Below are 19,427 nucleotides of genomic sequence, written 5' to 3'. Positions count from 1 at the left end.
CCATTTATGTGACTGCTCAGAAGCAACACACCTGCACAATTTATATTATATTAATTGTACTGTGTACGAGTATGTATGTATGAGTGTAATTATATATACATAAATACATATAATATATATAAATTTTTATATAAAGTATTTTGATATCAAATATGCCCAAGTTATCTTCTTATTTCTGTAACTATCCAGGTTTGCAAAGCATGAACTAGTTAAGATGAAATTTGCAGCATATTAAACTGCAATTAATTCATTCTTATGAAGATGTTATCCTTCTCAACTGGGTGCCTCCAATGTGGGATTTCAACTACCATAAACCCCAGTTTGTATTTTTGTTCTTTTATACATTCTATCTCTCTCTCTCTCTCTCTCTCTCTCTCTCTCCCTCCCTCTGTCTCTCCCTCTGTGTGTGTGTATTCATGTCTGTTCGTCTGTGTAAAATCAAATAAGTTTCTTTCACTATTTTAAAGACTGGTCAACATAAATTGACTTCTTAAATGTGAAGTTTGTATTTCATATTCATCCGTATTCATACTTCACTGAATCATAGGCAATGTAATAGCAGTGACAAGAAAAGCTAAAGAAACATAAAAGATCACTGCTGGTAAGGTTGCTGTAGCCTTCCACTGTACATACTTATTTATTATCTTATAGCCTTGTTTTGGAAACAGGCCATATTCACATGGAAGACAAAAGAATGCTTTCTGCCAAGTTTGAAGAAATAAGCATCAAATATGTATGCGGGTCTCGTAGGAGGCAGTGTATTTGGTTTTGTGATTTTATGCCAGATTTTGTGCAAAATTCTACACGTACAAAATCTCAGAAGACAAGCATTGTAACTGATGTTTCTGACACAAAAAGGAATAAAGTAGAAATGATATTATGTTTGTAAGTCTTATAACCATACAGACAAATCCTTGTTTTGCCCATTTATAAATGTAGATATTATGTGGGGATTCTGGTCTATCTTTTTAACTACTTTAACCCAATAGATAGTTTACTGCACAGTGGATAGTTGGGCAGTTGATGAGTCATCAAAGATTTTGGTCATTTTACTTGGCTGGTTTTGTGCAATTTGTGTTGGATATAATTCACCTATGAGAACCAGCATGCTCCAAAAGAAAAAAAAAGTATTAAAATATATAAGTAAAATAAATTGTCAAATGTAATTTTTTTATATACAATCTTATAAAATTACACTGAAATAGCAAAATTTCAATCTATCTAATGACTGAAATTTAAGTTTGGTGAATTGTTTGTTCTGATGACTTTATTTCTATTGATATATTAACTCTCAGAACACATAACAAAAGACACAGCAGTGGAAGAAATCAACAATCAAATCTGATCAACAGCCTACACACAAAAAAACCACCTGTTTCACAAGCATTGAATTTGATCACTTTAAGTCTAGAATATGAAGCAAAATCAATCAACTTCAATCAGTTAATTAATCAGATTTGTATGCCATTTGATTCCCAACAATACTGGGTAGTTGTTCTCAAAATGTAGCATATGTATTCAGCTATGGAAATGACAGCAGTCAAAACAGAAGAAAAAAGTTTGAACAAAAAGATATATAAGTAATGTACACATTACAAATCATAGTGCATGGCTTTGGTATAACATGATAAACCATCCTAGGAAGAAAAAAAATGATTTACAAATTACAGTTTGTATAGGATTTGTTTACCTATTATATAAAGCCAAAATAATTAAAGCACATGATGGTTTAATTTAATGTGTGAAGATATTGTTCAAAACTTTGACACAAGATTGGATGAAGGAATAACCAGAAAATGAATGCCACCAAAAAGGTACATTACAATATGATGTACTTAAAGAAAAGGAAATCAAAATTTTGCACCTGTCAGATGCAAAATATCAGGTCCATACATGAAGTTCCAATTAAACTGATTTATTGCTAAACATGCCTATGTACAGAAATCACATCAACGAAGATTTGCACCTGCTTGGGGTTAGATAAGGGTCAGCAGAATTCAAGGAAGGTTAAATTTAGTTTGCTTGAGGCTATTAAAGAATTCCAGGCTGATGCCTTTTTTAACTCCACCCTTAGGTTCTACCACTCCTTTTCCTATAACGCTCCAAACAGGTCATTTTTTTTACTTAAGAGTTTTGCTGAAAAGATAAAATTACAGTCTCCATTTAATGATGAATGATTATGGTTATGGCCTGGCCTGGCCTTGAAGTATCTTGGTTTAAGTTCAGTATACCTAACAGTGTGATTCAATATCATGAAAATGTAATTAAGACATATAATGCAGTATATTAAAATATTATCCTTAATTATGCTGATTGCCAGTTCAAATATAAACTTCATACCGACTGTACAAGTTGCCAGAAGCTGGTTACAATAGAGTTTTACTGAATATCCATTCTTTATTTCTGCTTAAGGAACTCTGTATTTTTGCAATTAGAAAATATTCCTTAACATGAATTATATTGATGATTTTACTATCATACAGAAATGAAGGCAATCTTCAATCCCAAATGCCAATGGCTTTATTCTAAAAGACAAAACTTTAAAACCTGCGTGTTTTAAATATTTTTTTTAAATTAGTATGCAATTAAAAGTAAAAATGAAAAAGAACCTATTGAAAGGTTATCAAATTCCCAGTGCTCCAAAAAGAACAGAAGATTTGCACATAAATATATATATATATATATACCAACTATAGTATTATGTTGCCCCCCAAAAAACCAACCTTATACATTAATGCTCATTTTAAAAATCCTTCATCCCATTCTGCTTATGTCAGCATGATTTTTAGACTTAAGCAGTCCTTCTCCGTAATGTTAGTAACATGAATATACACTGTAGACTGAAATATATCCCAGCAATATGGAACTTGTTTTCACTTTCCTTAAGTCCAGGTATTAAGTTAGTTGACTTTAATGTAAAGATTTTAGATGGATTTAAGGGTGGAGGTTAGACTATGGTTTATGAAGCTTTAATGTTACTGTCTAAAAACAGAATAATCTATCCCAGTCAAAACATACCGTGATTTCATCTAACATTTAGATTACTAGCAATTTCAAAGAACTGACACTGTCTTGATTTATGTTTGTTTTATTTTTATTTTTTGGATATAAGGAACCAGTGGTACAAATGTCTTTTTATTTCTTATGTTACCACTGCTAAACTGCTAATAAGTTTTCAGTTTTGGAAAGAGGAACAACCAACCATTGTTTCCCCCTGCAAATCTATCCGATACTGGAACTGGAATCTTTCCAGCTTGTTCTAAACTTTTCCCTTTGCCAACTTACTCTTTAAATCCTAAATCTTTCATACTGTTTTGGTAACACATAATAAAATGGTGAAGTCAGTAAATAATTAATCAGTTCAATTGTTCTTCACACCAATCAAAGTATTTGCACTGATTTACACCAGAAGCCCAGTTCTGACAGGATATTATGGATGCAATTTCTGATATGAATTGTACCTATATTAACCCAGATGTGGGTCAAAACATATGAATGTACTTCAAAGCTGCAGACGTTTCAGTAATGCTTTAAAATAACAAACTTTCTTTCATTTTCCTTTTATTCAAAGATTTCCTTCAAACCTTTAATTGGATGTGTAAATTTACAAAACAGAACCCTTAAACATCAGAATACACTTCTTGGAAAACTGATGAATCAGATTTTTCAAAGGTATATGGAAAAAAATAATTAAAATTAGTAAGCACAAAGTATGAGTGTAAAACTTGCTACACTGAAGTGTAATGCTCATAATGTGAAGAAATTCTTCATATTCTAAAATGTGGTATGCACACAGGAAGTGTTTCATACAGCAACTGAATAATTGGATTTGCCTGAAAACTGAAACAAGTTCTGTTTATGTAATTTATACATGGCATCGACTGTTTGATTTTTGATTGATAGTGAAATAAGAGGAAACAACTGATTCTGTCTTATTATAAAATGTTGCGTATTTATAATTTTGTTAAAAAAGCAGTAATCAGAGATTTATACTTAAAAATTATTTATTTTCTTCTCAGTTTGTTAATAGCTATATGACTATCTTAAATTTTCTATCAAATCCAGGTTTAAAGCATTTCAACAGGAAACTGGAAAGAATTTAAAAAATAAAAGCAATTCATTTGTCAACCTATATGCTAAATTTACAATAATCTCAAATGTTATTTTTAACAGCTGGTACCAACTTCTGCTAACACAGAAGTGTGATTATGAAGCTGACAATAATCCTGAAAATTCACGATTAGGTTTTATTTAACAGGTTTGAGTCATTAATATTGTTAATAAAATTTAATTCACAGATTCAATTAAACAGAGATCCTACCCAATGTTCCATATTCAATTTTTTTTTTGAATACACATTTTACTAATGTCTGGGGAGTTCTGTATTTATGAATGCTAAAGCTTTAAGGATAAACCAAGTGAGGGGTGAAGCAGTAGGCCATATCATTCCCAACTGCAGTTAATGATGGAAGAAAGGCCCAACAATTAAAACCTTGTTGATTAGTGTACTTAGGAATGTTCAAAGGTCATGTGTTAAATGAGCAAGGAAATATTTAGAAGAAAATGACAATTAATTTGAGCATTTAGTGTAATTTATATAATAATTTATCTATCTGAGCCCTGCCTTTTTGCACACTTTGTATGTACGTTGAATACTGAGAATTCCACACAGGTCTTCCTTCTAAGCAATATAAGGACTAATCTCACAAAGTTGATTCAATAAAACTAACAGCTGTTACTGATTTTTAACACTGACTTTTTGGCAAGTTGACGTATGTTGCCATGCTTGGTAAATGTGACGTAGATGATCTGAATCTCTCAAAGTAAGAAATTACCTCCTCATCTACAACTATCCCATTACAACTGCAGCAATATACAGGTAGTCCCTCTGCTTACAACCACAATTGAGGCCAAAATTTATGTTGTTAAGTAACACAGTAGTTAAGTTGTAAAGTGCCCCATTTTGCAACCTTTCTTGTCACAGTTGTTCAGTGAATGCCATTGTTAAGTTAGAAACAATTGTTAAATGAATCTGGCTTCCCCATTGACTTTGCTACTCAGAAAGTTATAAAAGGATTGTGGCACATTGCAACCTTCCTAAATATGAGCCAGATGCCAAAAATCCATACTTTGATCATGTGACAATGGCGATGCCACAGTGGCTAAATGTAAAAACTAGTGATAAGTTATTTTCCTGTGTTGTTGTAACTTTCAAATGGTGATGAATGGTTGTAAATCAAGTATGAACTAACTGTAATATGGCTTTAGAAAGAGGAAATTGCAGAGAAGACATCAACCAACATCCATTCCATAATTATTCATTTCCTAAGAAACTTTTTCAGCCTAAGCTTATTGAAAAAGAAAGTTCTTTTTATGCCAATGTTTATCCTCATGTTGTATTCTTGGAACCCCTAAATCTCCAGGAAAAGGAAAGTGAGGCTGAGCTTCTGGACAAATGCTGTTGGTCAGACACTCCATTTAAGACTGTTCCCTATTTTTGCAACAGTCATATAATGCTTTCCTTTATGTTCACACCTGATAACTTTGGAGCACTGCTGTTAAATTAAGCTGTTTACATCTTAGCTGAATACTGTAATTAAATCTGTTACTGGAATCAAGTAGGATAACCGAATATATAAATAAAAAAATAACAATAAGATAAAGAAAGATAACAGCAAGCTTTAAAATCAATAAGAACTTCAAATATAATACAGTGAAGCCTCCGTAATCCGTTCCAGGATTTTGGCCACAACCCAATATGGTTGTGAACAGAAGCACATGCGTGGAGAAGCCCCCCCCCCAACAAAAATGGTGCCGAAGGGGAAGTTGGCGCGGAAAGGGAATCTTTCTGCGCCGATTTTGTTCGCCACCTGATTTTTTAATCGTGACCCAATTCAAAAACCAGGTGGATTTTTTGTTCGCCACTCAATTTGGTCACGAATAGAAGCATTTGCGACCCAAGGCTCCACTGTACACCAAAAGCAAGGAGTTCCAATTCAGACAGGCTTCATTCTTCTGCAAGATCTCTTTAGAGATTATTCTCTTGAGAATAATCTCTAAACCCATATCCATTTGAGTTTATAATTATAACCTGCAGAATCATTACAGGTAATTTTCGCTTAATGACAGGTCACTCAACTACTGTTTGAAGTTACAAGCCACCCCCCAAAGAAGCGACTTACAGCCCAGTTCCCACCCCAGGGTCACATGACTACATTGTGGGCCCTTAGCAACCACCTCACCTTTAGAGCTAGTTATAGCATTCTGCAGTTACATGTAATTTGTGAAGTTTCTTGCCAGTTTCCAGCAAAACACTCTCAAAGGAATACATTTATTCACATAACAACCAGGGCATTCATTTAACAAACACCACCAAAAAGTCATAACATTGGGTCTAGTCATATGGGTGTCTTGACTTATGACTATTATTATGTACAGTAGAAATTTCTGGCTTCATTACAGTTTTAAGCAGAGAATTATCTTTATTGACTGAAGCAGTTTAGTCAATAGAAATCAAAGCTCTACATTTGTATCAAATAAGGCATAGGTTTAAAAAAAAAAATTTTGGCTGTCTAAAAATGCAGGTATTTTTCCTGTCACCTGCAACATGGAACAACACAAATAAATAAGTACTATGCCTACTTTTCTACTCCGTATAAGAGTAGCTCCCATAGAAACAGTCACCAACATAATAAACTTTGTTGCCTTTTGACACTGGATTGGGAACTACTTAACAATAAGGATTATGAACCCTTGGGAAATATAAAAGGTTCAAAAAGCATGATTTAGCTTTAAGCAAACCAAACAGCTGCTTACAGCGGCAGATCTAAAGGAAAGCAAAAACCTTATGGAAGCCAAATCTTAACCAGCAAAACTGGGTAATTTTGCTGACAAGAGATAGTAAAAGTTATTGCTTTGCAAATTGAGGTCATAGCATTGAATCTATGCAAATAAATAAATGCTACAAACTCATAAGCTAGATAAAGTTACAAGGAATCTCTTTTTTGGGGGAAGGGGTATTTATTTTTATCAAATTTTAAAACCACCCATCTTCCTCACAGAGGGATTCTGAGCGATGTGCAAATAAAATATTAAAAAATAGTATACAAAATTTAAAAAGAAGCAAAGAATTAAAAAAAAATGCTGAACTGATAAGATTTTACAAAGGACAATAACTGCATCTACTCATCTTAATGTTCTGGGAACTTGAGAGGATCATTTTCCCCCCTTATTTTAACTTCTTCTAAAACAATTAAGCAAGGTGAAAACTGAACCATTAATGAAAAAGTTTCAGAAAATGGCCTTCAGAATTCCAGATTAGTGGAAAACTTACGTACTGTCACCTGCGCTATTTTTTATTTATTTGTACCCTATGTTATTTATATAAATTACTCAAGGTGGTGACAATACCCAAAAGACCTTCCTCCTCCTATTTTCCCCACAACAACCACCCTTTGAGGTGGGTTGGGCTGAGAGAGCATGAGAGAGCGACTGCCAAACACACCCAGCTGGTTTTCATGACTAAGGCAGGAGTTGAATTCACAATCTATCACTTTCTAGCCTGATACCTTAACTACTAGACCAGGGGTGTCAAACTCAAGGCCAGCGGGTTGGATCCGGCCCATGTGGTGCTTAGATCTGGCCCGTGGGGCCACCCTGGAAACAGTGAAGGACTGGCCCACGGTGCCTCTCCCAGTGAAAAAGGGCTTCCAATCTCCATTTTCAGCTGGGACAACCTCCTGTAACCCTCCGCCAGTGAAAACCAAGCTCAGGAGGGCCACGTGCAGCATGACAGAGGGTTACAGGGGGCTGTCCCAGCTGAAAGCAGAATTGGGACCTTGTTTTCATTGGCAGAGCACCCGGGCCACCACAGGCATCCCTGACATGAGTAATGTCAAGCTGGCCATGCCCCCTTACCCCCTGCCCCTCCCCAAGGTCAAACACATCCCTGATGCGGCGCTCAATGAAAGTGGGCCTTGAGTTTGACCAAACTAGCTCACCCAATGTCCATAAATCTCTTTATATTAAGACGAACTGAGCTCCGCCAATTATTTACCATTTCTTGTTCAGTTTTCATTCTGTCCTATGCCGCTGAACAAGAGGCTAGATCTCAAATTGTAACAGAGACATTTAAATGTGTATCCAAATGGTTCAGATGGCAATCTTGGGTCTGGAAAACCTAGTGGGAAATCTCACACGAACAGACTGTCTCCTGGCATGCCTGCACTTTTAATTCTACTCTTGGCCTGTACCAGGAAGTGCAGAGGCGTGTGCTCAAGTGAAACTGGGTTTGGGGAGAGCTGAAAAACATTGTCGGAACATTTCTTAACTTGCAAAAACATTTAGATAAAACCAGGGACCCCAGTTTTGACATACTTGTTTTGTTGGTTCACGTTTACACATCTCCAGCGAAAATGTCAAAAGTTTCTAACTTGGCATTACAATGCAACACAAAAAAGAAACATTTAGAAACTAAACTCAAATCTACATGGAAGGCTGGGTAGAAGGGGAGCACGCTAACATATTTGGTATGACATTTTGAGAGTTGGTGTTTGTAGAAGAATTATATAACTCATCTCCTTTGCTGTAAACAGCAGATACAACAGCAGATATTCTAGACACATCCACAAGATATGAAATATCATTAAAACACACAATTGTCTGGAAGAATGATATCCAACTAAGAAATCAATCTTATTTCAGGGAAGTATAGATGAATTCTCATTCCATTAGACCAGTGGTTCTAAAAATTTTTGAAAGAATCGCCCCCTTGAGCCATTGAGGAAGTTATCATTGTCCCCCTCCCCCAACATAACCTCTCAATCACAACACAGGGAAATAATTCTTCAATTTACACAAACAAGTTTTTTGTTTTCTTTAAAATTGTCATCAGGACATATCAATGCAAATGATTTATTTCCATTCTTTTTCCCATATCTCAATTGTGTGAAAAATTCTGATGCCACCCATCACTTTACTCCCAAACTTTGTGATACAAGTATTTAATTATTATCTTATTTATTTAAGACACTTAAATGCAATGACCACTGAAAACAAAATTCAATTGCAAGAAAATGACATTTAACCAGTAACATTTAATGATTTAATTACAAGTGAATTTTAAGATGCAAAAAGACATATAAAAAGGGCATAAGAACAAACCGCAATGCAGGAACTAAGAATTTCAAGACGAAAACTCTGAAACTAAATTAAGATTTGAGGAAAATATATATTCATGCACACTGTAAAAAGGGTTAAAAAGACACAAAGAAAATTTTTACAGAACATTTTAAAACACAGTTCAATCCACTAATAGCGAGCGATCTGATGTTTTTGTATGGCAGATATACAGCTGTTCACTGTACGAAAGTCTCAAAAGTGTCCCCAAAACTTCTCGCTCCATCGCCCCCCATATCACCCCCTTCCATTCCTTCGCCCCCCTGAAAAATGAAATCGCCCCCTGGGGGGCGATATCGCCCAGGTTAAGAATCACTGCATTAGACCAGTGGTCTGCAACTTTTCCAGCTTGGCCGAGTGGCGGCAGTGGGGGTGGGGTGGAGGTAGGAGCGGGCATGGTTTCATGCACACACAGCTGAATGCATGCCCATATTGTCCATGGTCCAGTTCTGAATGGGCTGAGTCCCAGCAGACTAGAAGCACTTACAAAATGGTGGTGCACAATTTTTTGTCTCTAGATCAAATTTTAAACTGCCAGAATGAAGCCTTGTTGTTGGCCAAAAATAGGTCATTATCAGTATATGTTTCTTGTAGTAGCCGACACTGCAGAAGATGGGCCAGGTTCTGTATCTCTCCACATTCACATAGCATGTTATTATCCACTAAGAGCCTCCACTTGAGCATATTGGTTTTACATTTGGATACTCCAACCCTCAACCTATTCAGGGTCCTCCAGGTACTCTAATGGAGGTCCAATCCTTTGGCCATATTGCCCTTTAATGTTATTGCTTGCTCAATGGTTTCCTTCCTCCATCTTTTAATTTGATTTTCTTCTTGTGTACCTTCCAGAATGTTTGTTCTTGCCATAAAACTGTTCCTAGATCTGAGTCAGCAGGCTTGGGGTGAATGTTTGTTCAGAGGATGTTGAAGATCATTCATTCTCATGCTTAGCGTTCTCAACATCCGCCACTAGTTCTCTCCTGATCTTCGGTGAGGCAATGTCAGCAAGAGGATATACTTTTTCAATTAGGTACACAAATTATTTTCATAAATAGATAGCATGCACAGGGACCATGCTGATGCAAACCAGTATCAAACAAAATGGATTTTGGAAAGGAGATAAAATTATTGTGGCTGCGAAGAGTAAGGATGTACAGTGCATGTTGTTACATTTACTAAACTTTAGTGAATCTTTTCCACCTGGACTCAGCAAAGAATCCTTGTATTCCCCATGAAAATCTTCTTTTAAAAAATTATATCAGATTTTCAAAATACTTTACATACCTACTTATCTAGGGATTAGACTGATTAAAGACAAAAAGACATATTTCTGAATAGACATGTACAGGATTATATGACTAAAGATTTTACAATCATGCTGAGTGCTCTATATTTACCTGCTGGTTATTTCTATTATTTGGATTTATATATATTTATTTGCCATGCTTATTTTTGGAGAGCAGCCCCTTTATATACAGTATTTCAATATGAAACTTCCTAATGGAAAAAAAAGTAAAAACTGTGTTTAAATACTTGGGATGATGAAATTGACAATATTGGAATTACTTTAACTCCTGCAGGTATAAACAAACACTGTCAGCCATTTTACAAGGATGCTGAATTGTGCTGCCTGAATTTAAGCTAGATGATTATTTTGCATACATTCATAATATATTTCCAGGAATTGGCAACAAATCAAACTATGTTATGTCCCATCAAAGCCACAAAAGAATGAATTCCAAATAGAGATATAAAATTAGCTAAAAGTGAAATGAAACAAGGAATCAGCCATAACAGGTGAATAGGAAATTAAATATGTCTAGTTTCAGACAAGAAATCGCTGATTTGATGGGTTTATGGCAAGGCATTTTGGCAGAAGAAATGTGGAAACTGTTTCAATCAATTATTTTAAAACCAGTGTTCATAACTGATATTAGATACCTAGCTGGCTAGAAATTAATGTAGTGCACCAAAACCTGGAGAATATAATGAATCAGCTATTTGTCATAATTTTAAAAGTTGATCTCAGTTACAAAGATTTTGCTATTTAAAAAGACATTAGCGAAGAGGAAATACTATGCCAAAGGAAGTTTTTTTTAAAGGTCACCAACAGCAGCCTTCTCAAATAAAGACTTGAATGCATAATGAATTTCTATGTATTTATCCTTTCATGTTGTATAATGCATCACCATTATTTGTTTTCCTACTTTTGAGCTTTTCGGGAACAAAATTACATACTAATGCTCATCAAAAATAGTCAGATAAACCAGAGGTGTTATGGAGGAAATGTTTTTTAAAAATTTCTGTCTAGGTTTGTTTTAAAACTTTCCCTGTTGGAGACACAACTGGTGGTGGGAGGACTTTTTCCATCACATCTCTTTCTATGCTCAGGAAGGGAAGGAATTTTACTCCCTTGTTGACTATAGGAGTAGCACTCATCTCGGTTTCAAGGGCAGCTGAGCTAGCACTAACTGAAGATATTCCTGCAGTCGTGTGGCCAGCATGATGTCACAGAGCACTGTTTCCTCCCCATCGGAGTGGTATCTATTTATCTACTTGCATTTGCATGCTTTTGAATTGATAGGTGGGCAGGAGCTAGGTGAAGACAGGAACTCACACTGTAGCACGACGCTCAGGTCTTCAACCTGAGCAGTCAGCTTTCCAGCCGACTAGCCCAGTGCATTAGACCACTGAACCATTGCAAGTTCAAAAGGAAAAAAAAATTCACAGCCTGTGTGGAATGGATGCTGTGATAGAATTCCCCCTTTCATATCTTACTTCTAGCTCTTTACAATCCGGTACAATGATTGTTTTTGCTGATTGGTTTCAGTATAGTAACTTTTGCATTTGTACGAAGCAAATGTTATATTCCATCCTTCTTCCAGGAGCTCATAATGGCTTACATGCATCACAACTGTATGAGGTAGTTTCAGTCAACAAAATCCCCAAATCACATATCTGATTTTGCACAAATCCGGATGTGAATGGAAATTTGGATTTTGTCAGATTAGCAATTTAACCACAACATTACACCGGCTCATCCCAAACAGAGATTTTATTATTAGTTAAGTGCATCTTACAGTTTTTATCTTGCACCACATTTCCAGAATGCTGAAATAGCTTTATATGACTAACCACTTTCTTCCAAGAGTAAAATGTGAAAAATTGAGATATGAGTGCAAAAGATGCTGTAACCTGATAGATTATTCTACAGACTCATAGAATTCAGGATGTAGCTTCTATTAAGGGCTGCTAATATGTCTCAGAGAAATGCTTGATAGCAAAAATCCTTTCCAATTCAGGGGGACAATATATTTGATAACAAACTTTACAGCTGAAGTACTGTAGCCAATCTCTTGTGATAAAACTAAATTCCTGTAAAAGTCTGGACTTATATTGATTGTATAGGCACAAGCATCTACAGAAGCTCGTTCCTTTTTTAAAAATGATAATGGCACCCTGGCACAACTTCCACTCTTTTTATATGCATAAACAATGTCATGACACATGCACAAAATGGGTGGCACTTGAAATGTGATGCTTCTGTCATTCTGCCCCTCCCCAGATTCCAGATTCATTGTTCTTCAGAGTAATTGGGCGTTGGTTCTTACCTGATACGCCCCTTCTCGGCGAGCCGCAAGGAGCATCCAGAGACTGGGATGTGCTTCCGAGTCCTCTTCTTGCAGGCTGAGCTTTAGATGAGGAAATGCTCCGCCCCTCACGTGACATCGCGGAGCGCCCCCAGTTTTTGCGATAACGAGAAGAGAGGTTATTGATTCTTTCTAATCTACTATTGGCTCCTTGGCTGAAGAGAGAGAGCCCCACCAGACGGAGAAATTAGGGTGGGGCTGGATGCTCCTTGCGGCTCACCGAGAAGGGGCGATCAGGTAAGAACCAACGCCCATTCTCCTCGAGCCGCTCGGAGCATCCAGAGACTGGGACATACCAAAGCTGGGCTGTCCTACGGTGGGACTCCGTCTGGCCCGGGGCCCTCCGGATCACTGATGACCCTCTGTAAGACCCGTCGGCCAAAAGAGGCCTCCGCTGAGGCGTACGTATCTATTTTATAATGTCTGATAAACGGGACGGAGAGGACCAGGTGGCTGCCCGACAAATGTCAGCGATGGGGGCTTGTGTGGCCCAGGCCGCCGAGGTGGCTGCACTTCTGGTGGAATGGGCGGTTATCCCACCCGGAGCGGGCAGAGAATGGGAAAGGTAGCACCTCGCAATAGTAGCCCTGATCCAGCGACTGATGGTGGAAGGGGAAACCTTAAGCCCCATTGACCTGGGTTGAAAGGATAGGAAGAGGATTCCGACCTTCGCATGGATTGAGTGCGCTAATATAAATACGCAAGGCCCTTCTAACATCTAGGGTGTGCCAGAGGACCTCCCTGCCCTGGAGGGCCTGGGGCAGAAATTTGGTAAAATCAGTTCCTGTGACCTATGGAAGGGAGAGTTAACTTTGGGTAGAAAGGTAGGGTCGGGACGAAGGACCACCCGGTCTGCGTGGAACACGCCTAGATCGCTCCTGACTGACAGAGCTGCTAATTCCGAAACTCGACGAGCAGAAGTAATAGCTACTAGAAAAACTACCTTGAAGGTGAGAAACTGCAGGAATGACTCCCTCAAAGGCTCGAACGGGGACGTGTAAGAGAAACGAGGACCTTGTTGAGGTCCCATGTGGGAACCTGTGAACGGTAGGAGGGCACAGGTTGGTGGCGCCCTAAGGAAAGATCTAACCCTGGGGTGGTGAGAAAGGGAACCGTAGTTATCACAGGAGACCACGGTTGAGAGAGCAGAAACTTGCCGTCTCAGGGTGTTAGGTGCGAGCCCTTGCGAAGACCCTCCTGAAGAAATTCCAGGATCTGTGCCACCGAGGAGAGAGGGGATTAACCTGAGACCCGCTACACCACTTGCAGAACCCTTTCCAAGTGGCATCATAAATTGCAGTGTGGTGGAAGGGGCGCCTGGCGGCCAAAATAGTGTCGATGACTTGAGTTGAAAGATTCTCAGAAGTCAGACGGATCCGCTCAACCTCCAGACGGCTAACTGGAGCCATTGAGGCCCGGATGCAGAAGGGGCCCCTGAGAGAGGGAGACCTTGTCCGGGGATCCTCCATGGGGGCGCTACTGATAAGATGCGGAGATCCGCAAACCATGGTCGCCTGGGCCAATAGGGAGCCACCAGGAGAAGTTCTGCCCTCTCCTGAATGAGTTTTTGAACTACTCTGGGAACTAACGGGAGCGGAGGAAGGCATATAGGAGCCCTGGGGGCGGGCAACGCAGAGCGCCAGTGATTCTCCGACCTGTGAGACGGATACCGGGAGAAGAACCGTGGAAGCTGAGTGTTGGTCGGGAAGCGAAGAGGTCCACCACCGGAAGGCCGAATATTCTGGACGCTCTCAAAAGGGATGGATGGAGACGCCATTCCGCCTGGTCCACCGTGGCCCTGCTCAGCCAGTCCGCCTGAGTATTGTCTACTCCGGAGATGTGTTCGGCTTTTAAAGATAGGAGGTTGGATTCTGCCCAGCGGCAAAGGCGCCGGCTTCCTCATTAGCTGGATGGACTGGGTGCCCCTTGCTTGTTGATATGGGCCTTGGCCGTGACGTTGTCCGTGAGCACGAACGTGATGATTGCGGATCTGAGGAAAAGCTGCGCAGGGCCAGAAGGACGGCGTGAAGCTCTAGCCACTTGATGCTGCACCCTGCTCGGTCAGCGACCATTTGCCCTGTGCAGAGATCGAGTCGAGATGAGCCCCAACCGGATAGGCTTGCGTCCGTAGTGACGGTGAGTCGTTGAGGTTCCGCGAATAGGTGGCCTCTGTTGATGGCGGGATTGGTCCACCAGAGAAGAGACGTGAGGACCTTTGGAGGGACCCTGACCTTGACCCTCGAGTTGCTTCTTCCGGATCGTTGGAACGGGAGCAGGAACCATTGGAGGGATCTGCTGTGTAGACGAGCCCAGGGAATAATGGAGATGCATGATACCATTTTGCCCAACAATTTAGAGAGGTCCAACAAGGCCACTCCTTGAACGCCTGATCTGATTGACCAGGGCTTGAATGCTAAGGAACCTCTCCGGAGAGAGGAAAACTCTCTGTGACACCGAATCAATTATGGCCCCCAAGTGGTTAATTCGAGTAGAAGGGTAAGTTGGCTCTTTTGCCAATTGACTAGAAAACCGTGTGCCCGTAAGGCGGAGAGGGTGACCCTGGTATCCCTGACTGCCTGGGATTTGGACGGGAGAGAATAAGAATATCGCCCAAGTAGCAGTGGAGGCGGACGGAACGGTCCTGAGATGAGCCGCCAGGGCCGCCAGGACCTTGGTGAAGGTCCGGGGGCCGAAGCCAGACCGAAGGGTAGGGCCACGTATTGATAATGAAGGTTATTATGGCAGAACCTGAGGAATTTGTAATGGGAGGGCCTGATTGGAATGTGGAGGTATGCCTCCGACAGATCTATGGAAGATAACCAGTCTCCCCGCCTGGTGCCTAAGAGAATTGATTGCAAGGTGTGCATCTTGAATCTACGCTGGATGAGGTGACGGTTGAGCCGTTTAAGTCTAGGATGGCTCTCCAACCCCCAGAGTGTTTGGGCACCACAAAGAGATGGGAGTAAAAACCCTTTCCCTTCTGGGCCGGAGGGACAGGTTGAATGGCCTGGATGTCAAGAAGATGATGGATGGCTGCATCCATTAGAGCCCGTTTGGAGGGATCCCTTGAGGAGGGGGATGGGATAAAACAATCAGGGGGGCGGACCTGAACTCCAGGGCGAGACCAAACCTGATTGTGTCCCTAACCCATGCATCGGAGGTGGATATGTCCCATTGGGCGGCGAAGTGGCTGAGGCGGCCGCCAATGGGGAGGGAGGAAGAGGATCTACCTTCTACGGTAGGGCCTTCCTCCCGATCCCCGAATGGTCTCTTGTAGCCGCCACCGCGTCTGGTTCTATCACCCGGGTCCGAGCGGTCCTGGGACCGGAAGGAAGGAGGTCTAGGGTATCTGGGCGGGAAGGGGGTTGGTAGAAGGGGCGGGGGAAGCTCCTCCGAAAGGGCTGGGGCCCCTGGTCTCCGATCTTCGAAAAAGGGAGGGCAAATACTTTCTCTTACTGCGGCCCTCGACCAGCAGTGGTTCCAAAGCTGGGCCAAACAGTTTGTCTCCGTAATGGGAGCAGTGGCCAGCTTGACCTTATTCTTTACGTCCGCCTGCCAGTGTTTGAGCCATAGCATGCGGCGAGCCGAAACGCAAGTGCGACGAGATGGCTCTGGAAGAAAATTTTACCGACTGGTAAGTGGCGTCAGCCGAGAACCCGGCTGCAGCCACTAACTTCGCTATATCCTGGTGAGCTCTCAGATTGGAAGCAGGGATGTGGTCCTTGAGCTGACGTAGCCAGCGGATGGAAGACCTGGTGAAATGAGGCGGCCGTAGCCGATTTAATGGCCCAGGCGTCAGATAGGTGGGCCCTACGCAGCGCCAGCTCCGCCCGCCTGTCCTCAGGCTTTAAGGCCTCTAGGGCCTCACTAGGGGTAGAGGAAGAAGCTAGACCCACAATGGGGTCATCAACCTCCGGGATATTCAGAAGGTTAGACAGAGCCGCATCGAGATTGAAGAATCTCTTGTCTTGGCTAGATGGAGCAGGAGGTGTCCCTGAGGAGGTAAGTTGCTTTGCAACCAGATCTACGAAGATGGGAGGGAGGGGATGACCTCGGCTTCCACCACTGGTTGGGTGAAAATGGAGTCTTCTGGGCCCTCTTGGATTGGGGGTTCAGCAGGGGACTGGGGAAGAAGGCCAGATACATTCTTGGCCTTAAGGAGGAGGGACTTGAACATATGTGGTTTGAACAGCCCCCAAAGGTGGGTTGGTCGAGGGAAGGACCCTCGTCCTCCGACATCTCCCCTCCATGATGTCAGCCTCTAAGAGGGGTTCACTATAGCGGAGGATCCCATCCGGGAATCCTCTTCCTCCTCCCTGAAATCCCCAAAGTCCCCTTCCTCCTCCATCTGGGCCCCAACCGGTGGAGGGCTATCCCTCTGAGAGAGTACCTGATCAGTTGGGGGACCGGTTGTGGAAGGGATCTGAGTGATAACGAATCGTGTTCAGAGGCTCATGGAGAGAAACCTGATCTGGACACGTGTTGTAGTGCTCTCTGCTATGCCCTGGCGGATGGCTGATTCCATCCAAGCCTTGATGTGAGGTGGAACCTCGGAGGTAGAGGGTTCATCCTGGCGCAGACCAGCGGCTGTGGTGTAAAGGTGGCTTCGGGGTCCGCTCTGGTCGGAGGTCCGGGGGTCGGAAGACCCTGAAGCGAACTGCGCCTAGGTAGGGAAGAAGGGTCTGAGGGGAGAGGTAGAGCAGAGGTAGAAGGGGTTGGAGGAGGAGGTATAGGCGTCTCCGAGCGGGACTCCCTTGAACGCCGGGTCGAACTCTTTTCTAACGCTTTGCTTGGCGCCTCAAGGCGTCACGTTGTGCGGCCTTGGAAGGTTCCTTGTCCTGTCTGGAGCCCTTAGGTTCCTTGTCCTGCCTGCGCAAGTAGTGGGACTTTGCTTTAGCCTTCAAAGAAGGACGTTTAGATGGATTGTCGCCTGCCATGTTAGGTAACAATACTAGCAAAGGCGGTTGGCTTCGCCCAGAATAGGCCTGGATGAGGCCGGGTGAAGGTGAAGCTGGCCCTCTCCCCTTTGGAATTTGTAGTGTACAGAGATAACAGTGAGGTATCTGAACAATATAGTATGTACAGGAAAAATAGATACTCTATTTGTAATTCCTTTGATTTCTTTTTGTTGTTCTTTTTATCTTTTATCTTTTCTCTTTTTTTTTTTTTTTCGCATTTATATATATACAGGTTATCCGTGAAATGTCTATATATCTATGAAAAAAAATTATTACTGTACAAAAAAACAGAAATTATTATTATTATTATTATTTTTCAAATATATTCCTTTTATTCTCGAACAGTAGCAGTAACTGGAATCTCAGTACAGGCCGGATCAGTCAAATAAACGCCTGAGGCCTATGGTAGAAGAGAGGGCCTCTGGCAGCAGGCCTCAGACAAGAGAAAACAAAACCGGAGGGGGCTGCAACTCGCCCAAACGGACTGCGGGAGGCCAACTAAGATAAAAGAGCGAGCCAGGTAGAAAGAAATGGGCAGCAAAGCTCTGACCCAAGGCCTGGGGCTCTAATTCACCGCAGCTAGAATCAGAAAAAAGGCGCCACCACGAGGCGGAGCCAAAATGGCGACCGCGAGCTGAACTGGCTGGGACGCCTTCGGGACGGAAAAGGAGGGCTTTGCCGGTCAGCTCGGCACGCCTAGGGCCTTAGGGGGCAATAACCCTCCCGGTCGGGCGTTTGGGGTGGGGGGAATCCAGCAGTAAATGAAAGAAAAAACAACGCGTGCCACGAGGCAACGCGGAGGCAGCGATGCGATCTGATAAGGATGGGGGTAGCGCTAAACGCGCTGCGAGCCCGCAGCTTCGCTCTCAGGGACGAGGGAAAATTTTCCCTGAAGTCCAGACCCTTTGCGAGGAGGAGAAAGAAGGCAAACCTTATCAGAAAGTGTAATAGGAAGGAAATCTGCGATCAGCCAAGGAGCTCTCTAACACACAGCCTGACTCTTCGAGGCTGAGCAAAAGACTGGGGAGGCGCCCGCGATGTCACGTGAGGGGCGGAGCGTTTCCTCATCTAAAGCTCAGCCTGCAAGAAGAGGACTCGGAAGCACATCCCAGTCTCTGGATGCTCCGAGCGGCTCGAGAGAGAATTGCGGTAATTTGGACAAAGCCTGGGGATAATAGAGCAATTTACAATTGCTTGTTTATGGCTTAAGGATTCAGACATTTATAAACATTTGCTAGACCAATACTCGAATACAGCTCATCAGTCTGGAACCCACATTATGTATCTGATATTAACACAGTTGAGAAAGTCCAGAAATATTTCACAAGAAGAGTTCTCCATTCCTCTATTCGTTATAGAATACCTTATGCCACCAGACTTGAAATTCTAGACCTAGAAAACCTTGAATTATGCCGTCTTCGGTCTGATCTAAGTATGGTATATAAAATCATACATTGCAATGACTTACCTGTTAATGAATACTTCAGCTTCAACCGTAACAACACAAGAGCACACAATAGATACAAACTCAAGGTTAATTGCACCAAACTTGATTGCAGGAAATACGACTTCAGCAACAGAGTGGTCAATGTCTGGAATACTCTCCCTGACTCTGTGGTTTCTTCCCCAAACCCCAAAAACT

General features: G+C 41.7%; 1 protein-coding gene across 21 annotated transcripts in view; it reads right to left on the bottom strand.

The window, feature by feature from the left end:
- Positions 1–19,427, bottom strand: part of TCF4 (transcription factor 4) — a 434,610-nt gene that overhangs the window by 354,897 nt on the left and 60,286 nt on the right. The window lies entirely within an intron of this gene.

The sequence above is a fragment of the Notechis scutatus genome, chromosome 2 (genome assembly GCF_049901735.1).
Source record: "Notechis scutatus isolate UNSWTSFEM ecotype Mainland chromosome 2, rNotScu1.2, whole genome shotgun sequence".
Lineage (NCBI taxonomy): Eukaryota > Metazoa > Chordata > Lepidosauria > Squamata > Elapidae > Notechis > Notechis scutatus.
Note: the sequence above shows the minus strand (reverse complement) of the source record. Positions and strands in the feature narration are given on the sequence as shown.